This window comes from Lathyrus oleraceus, chromosome 3 (assembly GCF_024323335.1).
Source record: "Lathyrus oleraceus cultivar Zhongwan6 chromosome 3, CAAS_Psat_ZW6_1.0, whole genome shotgun sequence".
NCBI classification, from domain to species: Eukaryota; Viridiplantae; Streptophyta; class Magnoliopsida; order Fabales; family Fabaceae; genus Lathyrus; species Lathyrus oleraceus.
The window spans coordinates 213,244,544-213,250,621 of NC_066581.1; positions in this window are offsets into that span (position 1 = coordinate 213,244,544).

Here is a 6,078-nt window from a genome sequence, read left to right on the forward strand (position 1 = left end):
GTTAAATCAACGCCATTTCTTTTCAAATTCTCAAAGTCCACAAGTGATTCACACAGTACATCCAAACCTTCAAAGGGAGTAGAAAGATGAATGTGTTGTTCACGTTCCAAAATGTGAGGTTCTTTGTAAACTGGGGTTGTGGTAACATCTACAACCATGGGTGTTTGAGTGTTTGAGGTTTGGGGGTTAGAAGCAGCTTCCATTTGTTGGGAGAAGTTAAAAACAGCTGTTTTCTTGAGGATTCATGATGAAGATTGATGAAGAAGATGAAGAACTGAGAAGGTTGCAGAGAAAACTTCGAGAGAGGGTTTAGGGTTTAAGAGTGAGTGAGAGTGATAAGTGTGTGAAATGTGAGAAAAGTGTTTATATACTAAGGGTAAAAACACATGCAAAACGACACACATACCAGCGTTAGCACAAAAAACCAAATAGCACGTTTGGGGGAAAAATGATTACAGCTCATTAATGAATGTCTAATCCCAACAGTAAGCACACTGCTCAAGGAGATTTTCAAGCGTTCTGACCTTTGATTTCTTTTGACAGCTGTCTAGAAGTTCTAGGGTTAGACGCATGTTCCCCACGTGTTGATGTTTCTGATCTTCAGGAATACCAAAGGATTTCTGAAGATTTCTAACTCAGATATCTTCTTAACTTGGTAGAAGTATCAGAGTCAGAGGCAGAAGTATATTTGTTTTTATCAGAGTCTCATTTTACATGTTCAGAGCCAAATTTTACTCAGGACAATTTTTAATGTTCAGATTTTCTAAGATGAAACGAAATCTATCTTCAGCTAGAGGCTTAGTAAAGATATCTGCCCATTGATGTTCTGTATCAATGAACTTCAGCGTTACTATCCCTTTCTGAACATAGTCTCTAATAAAATGATGTTTTATTTCTATGTGTTTGGCTCTGGAATGCAGAATGGGATTCTTACTTAAACAAATAGCAGCAGTATTATCACAAAGGATAGGAATGTTACTTTCAAATATTTGTAGATCTTCTAGCTGATGTTTCATCCAGAGCATCTGAGTTGTGCATAGTGACGCTGAGATATATTCTGCTTCTGCAGTTGATAGAGCAATTGTTGACTGTCTTTTGCTAGCCCAGGAGATTAAGTTGTTTCCCAGAAGCTGGCAATTTCCAGATGTGCTTTTACGTTCTATTCTATCTCCTGCATAATCTGCATCACAATAACCAGAAAGCCTATACTCTGATGTTTTCTCATACATCAGGCCCAGGTTAGGGTTCCTTTCAGATACTTAAGAATTCTCTTAACAGCTGTTAAATGAGATTCTCTAGGATCTGATTGGAATCTGGCACAGAGACAAACGCTAAAGAGAATATCAGGACGAGTAGCAGTCAGATAGAGAAGAGAGCCTATCATACCTCGATAGAGCTTCTGACAAACCTTGTTGCTTACCTCTTCCTTTTCCAGAATGCAAGTTGGATGCATGGGAGTCTTTGCAGAATTGCATTCAGACATATCAAACTTCTTTAGAACGTCTTTAATGTACTTGCTTTGATGAATGTACGTGACTTCTGGAGTTTGATTGATTTGAATTCCCAGAAAGAACTTTAGTTCTTGCATTAGACTCATTTCAAATTCTGCCTGCATTAACTTAGAAAATTCTTGGCAAACAGAGATATTAGCAGAACCAAAAATAATGTCATCAACATAAATTTGGCATATCATGAGATCATTTTTATGATTTTTACAGAAGAGTGTAGAATCAACTTTCCCTCTGATAAAATTTTGTTCCAGAAGAAAATTACTTAAGCGTTCATACCAAGCTCTGGGAGCTTGTTTAAGTCCATATAAGGATTTCTTAAGTTTGAAAACATGTTCTGGAAAATTTGAGTTTTCAAAACCAGGAGGTTGATTTACATACACTTCTTCTGAAATATAACCATTAAGAAATGCACTCTTGACATCCATTTGATATAATTTGATAGAATGATTAATAGCAAATGATACAAGAAGACGAATAGACTCTAACCTTGCGACTGGAGCAAAAGTTTCATTATAATCAATACCTTCTTGTTGACTATAACCTTGAGCTACCAGTCGTGCTTTGTTTCTGACAACTTCTCCTTTCTCGTTCAGTTTGTTTCTGAAAACCCATCTGGTTCCAATGACATGAGTGCCTCTGGGTTTAGGAACAAGATCCCAGACATCATTCTTGGAGAATTGATCTAACTCTTCTTGCATAGCTGCCACCCAATCATTATCTTGAAGAGCTTCATCACAGGACGTAGGCTCAATCAGAGACACTAGTCCCAGAGGAATATCTTCAGAAGTTCTGAAGGTAGATCTGGTTCTAACAGGTTCATCTTTGTTTCCCAGAATCAAGTCTTCAGATACGTTGCTACGACTCTTGACTTTCCTTGGAATTTCTGGAGATTTAATTTCTTCAGAGTCTGGAGTGACAGTTGCTTCTGGAGTTTTCTCAGATTCTACCAGAGTGATCTCTAAATCTGCAAACTTTTCAACTAGCTTTGACTTTTCAGGGTCAAGCTTATCATCAAATCTAACATGAATTGATTCCTCCACAATTTTGGTTTCTGTGTTGTATACTCTGTAGCCTTTAGAGCGTTCTGAGTATCCTAACATAATACCTTTCTGTGCTTTGGAATCAAACTTGTTCAGATGTTCTTTAGTATTTAATATAAAGCAAATGCATCCAAAAGGATGAAAATATGAAATGTTGGGTTTTCTTCCCTTACACAGTTCATAGGGAGTCTTATCCAGAATAGGTCTAATAGAGATTCTATTCTGAATGTAACACGCTGTATTTACAGCTTCTGCCCAAAAGTGCTTTGCTACATTTGTTTCATTGATCATGGTTCTGGCCATTTCTTGGAGTGTCCTATTCTTCCTCTCTACAACTCCATTTTGTTGTGGAGTTCTAGGGCAGGAGAAATCATGGGATATTCCATTAGAATCAAATAGTTCTTCAAAATCTTTATTTTCAAATTCTCCACCATGATCACTTCTGACTCTAATAATTTTAGAGTCAAATTCTTTTTGCACTTTAGAACAGAAACTGGTGAATACAGAGTGAGATTCACTCTTGTGCCTTAGGAATTTTACCCATGTCCAGCGGCTGTAATCATCAACGATTACAAGTCCATACTTCTTTCCATTGACTGATGCTGTTTTCACAGGACCAAATAAGTCAATGTGAAGAAGCTCCAGAGGCTTGGAGGTAGAAACAACATTTTTCTTTTTAAAAGATGTTTTTGAAAACTTTCCTTTCTGACAAGCTTCACACAGAGCATCTGAAGAAAACTTCAGTTTAGGTAGGCCTCTGACTAACTCAAGTTTAGTTAGCTGAGAAAGTTTCCTCATGCTAATGTGGCCTAAGCGTCTATGCCATACCCATTGCTCTTCGTGAACTGACATTAAACATTTAACATTTTGATCTTTTAAATCAGAAAGATTTATTTTATAAATGTTGTTTTTCCTCTTGCCTGTGAAAAGGACAGAGCCATCGTTCTGATTAATGGCTTTACACGTTTTTTGATTAAAGATTACATCATAACCGTTATCACTTAATTGACTTATGGATAACAAGTTATGCATTAATCCTTCTACATAAAGAACATCAGATATAGAGGGAAGAGTACCATTACCAATAGTTCCGGAGCCTCTGATCCTTCCTTTCTGATCTCCTCCGAAGCCTACAAAGCCAGCGTCTTTAAGTTCCAGGCTTTGGAACATAGACTTTCTTCCCGTCATATGTCGCGAGCATCCAGAGTCCAGGTACCATGACTGGTGTCTGAACTTTGCTGCATAGGATATCTGCAACATAGATAATCTTATCTTTCGGTACCCAGAATCTCTTGGGTCCTTTTAGATTAGTCTTCCCAGAGTTTCTTACAACTTTGGGTCTTCTAGCATTTTTAAATTTGTGTTCTTGTGTGTGTGTATAGTGGTATGAAAAAGGTGATTTAATTTGGTTACTGATAGAAGTTTTATCAGAATCAGAATCATACCCAATACCCCTTTTATTATTCTGACCTACCCCATAAATCATGGATGCCATAATACTCCTATTTATCCCATTCTTCAGAAATTGTTGAAAGGCTTCTTCATATTTATAAATAATTTCATTTGAAGTTTGTGGTGCTTGAGACAACACTTCTTCTAATTTTAAGCTTTTTGTTTTAGCTCCATCTCTTTCTAACGTTAAAGATTTGATTGTATCTTCATGTGCTAGAATTGTTGTCTCAAGTTCACTACATTCTTCAGATTTTGCTTTAAGAAGGCCTTTAATGCTTTTAACTTTTTGTTTTAATTTCTGAAGAGAGGTAAGAGTTTCTGATAAACATGATTCTAAGTCAGATCTAGAAAGTTCAGAAAATACCTCTTCAGATTCTTCATCTGAGCTGCTGGATGTGGTAGCCATAAATGCTACGTTGGCTTGTTCATCAGAGTCAGATTCTGATGATCCTGATTCACTATCGTCCCAGGTGGCCATTAATCCTTTCTTTGTTCTGAAGGTATTTTTCTTGAAGCTTTCTTTCTTAGAGTTATCTTTCTTCAGCTTGGGGCATTCATTTCTATAATGACCTGTTTCTTTACATTCAAAACAGGTAATATCTTTATTAGGTTTACCTTTTGAAGTTGACTCTGATCTATCCCCTCTGGGTCTTGATCTTCTGAAGTTGTTGTTGTTCCTTCTTTTCCAGAGTTGCTTAACTCTTCTGGTTAGTAAGGACAGTTCTTCTTCATCATCAGAGTCTTCAGGTTCAGAGTCGTCAGTATCTGCAGTTTCTGCCTGGAGAGCTTTGATTCTGTCTGACTTCCGTCTTTCAGGTCTGGACTTCAGCGCCACTGACTTGTTCCTTTTCTGAGGCTCATCCTCCTCTAGTTCTATCTCATGACTTCTGAGAGAGCTAACAAGTTCTTCAAGGCTGATGTTGTTCAGATCCTTTGATAGCTTCAGAGCAGTAACCATTGGTCTCCATTTCTTTGGCAGACTTCTGACAATCTTCTTAACATGATCTGCAGTCGTATATCCCTTGTCTAGCACTTTAAGACCTGCAATAAGAGTTTGGAATCTGGAAAACATAGCTTCTATAGCTTCGTCATCTTCCATCTTGAAGGCTTCATATTTCTGGATCAACGCCAGAGCCTTCGTCTCCTTGACTTGGGAGTTTCCTTCATGGGTCATCTTCAGAGAGTCAAGTATATCTTTAGCCGTCTCTCTGTTGGTGATCTTTTCGTATTCGTTGTATGATATAGCATTTAGAAGTATTGTTCTGGCCTTGTGATGATTTTTGAACTCACGTTTCTGATCTTCTGACATTTTGCTTCTGGGAACTTCAGCTCCATTTAAGGTTGGAGGTTTGTATCCATCTGTGACAATGTCCCAGAGGTCAGCATCATAACCAAGAAAGAAACTTTCGATTCTATCTTTCCAGTAATCAAACTTTTCTCCATCAAAAACAGGAGGCTTGGCATTGTAAGAATCTTTCTCATTTGAGTGGGCCATTTGTTTTTCTCGCACTGGATCTCTCTACACGGTTAAGTGTTTGATTTGAAAATCAATAACAGAGCCGGAGCTCTGATACCAATTGAAGGTGAGAAAAACAAGAAAGGGGGGTTTGAATTGTTTGAAAAATAAGCGCTTTTGCAAAATGAAATCACACAATGATTTTATACTGGTTCGCTTATAACACAAAGCTACTCCAGTCCACCCGGCCAAGGTGATTTCGCCTTCAACAAGGACTTAATCCACTAATCTTGAAAGATTACAAACAACCCCTAAGAGAGAAGAAAATCTCTTAGTCCTCTCAAGTCTACAGACTACAAAGAGTCACTTGAGGAAATCAAATAAAAATAAGATACAAGATGTGTAATCTAGAGTGCTTCTAAGAAAGCAAATATTACAAACTTAAGAACAAATTTTTTTCACTTGATAAGCAAAAGCTTAGTGAAAATCTTTGAAGAACAAAGATGTTTTTCTTGAGCGTGATATGATTTCAGTATAGTTTTGGCTAGTGATTTCTTCATGTTTACTGAATGAGATTTCTTCTCTATTTATAGGAGTTGAAGTAGAGTTGAAGTAGCGT